The sequence below is a fragment of the Palaemon carinicauda genome, chromosome 8, assembly GCF_036898095.1.
Source record: "Palaemon carinicauda isolate YSFRI2023 chromosome 8, ASM3689809v2, whole genome shotgun sequence".
Taxonomy (NCBI): Eukaryota; Metazoa; Arthropoda; class Malacostraca; order Decapoda; family Palaemonidae; genus Palaemon; species Palaemon carinicauda.
In genome coordinates this window covers 110,929,019-110,929,865 of record NC_090732.1, presented here as the reverse complement: position 1 = coordinate 110,929,865, position 847 = coordinate 110,929,019, and positions in this window count along the sequence as shown.

The window sequence follows — 847 nt, the reverse complement described above, 5'->3', positions numbered from 1 at the left end:
CTCCCTTAGTTTAATGCCTTTTATCAGTCTAGTCGCCCGGTTTTGCACATTTTGAAGCTTTCTTAGTAGTGTATTGTGCAAAAAAAAAAAAAAAAAAAAAAAAAAAAAGGCGTCAAAATTTTGCATCAAAATTTTGATGCAAAATTTTGACGCTTTTTTTGAACGTGTATGGGCCCCTTTAGGAACACACCATCACGTAACAGAATTGGGAGTCTGACCTGGATCGCATTTTCTATGGGCTATTCCATTAGAGTATCTTTTGTTTCTGCGTTGAGCTTTAAGGTTCTATGTTTGTTTAATTTTATCCCTTTTGTAAAGGTGATGTTGATATCTTTCCTCATTGATTTAGACCTTCTTCAACACTATTCTATTTCTATTGTTTTAATTTTTCATTTATTCTTTGTGGCATTTTTTTCTTGTTTTGAGAAGAATGGCAGATACCACCCCCATTAACTACTGGTGCACAGAGTAATGTTTCTCAGTTTTTGGAAAATCCTATTCATCATCTTTTTATGGCACCAACAAAAGCTGAAATAATGCCTGTACAGTCAATGGGAATCCAATTCTTAGTAGCCATAGGAAACAGAAAAGCACGTATCTTGCTCCCGTGGGCCGAAATTGGCCTTTTTTGCTCAGTCGATGTGAGTATAGACCTTATGCATTAGACGTACGTCTGACGGGAACGATTACAACGCCAGTCTTTCGTCCATACGTTTGCGTTTACGTTTAACGAACGCACGTTCCCGTTAGCAGCAGGTTTGACTTGTGAATAGGTGCGTCACTGCGCAGTAGAACGTTGGAGCCAATCCGTCATACCCATCAGAGTAAAACATACAGTATGTGCTGT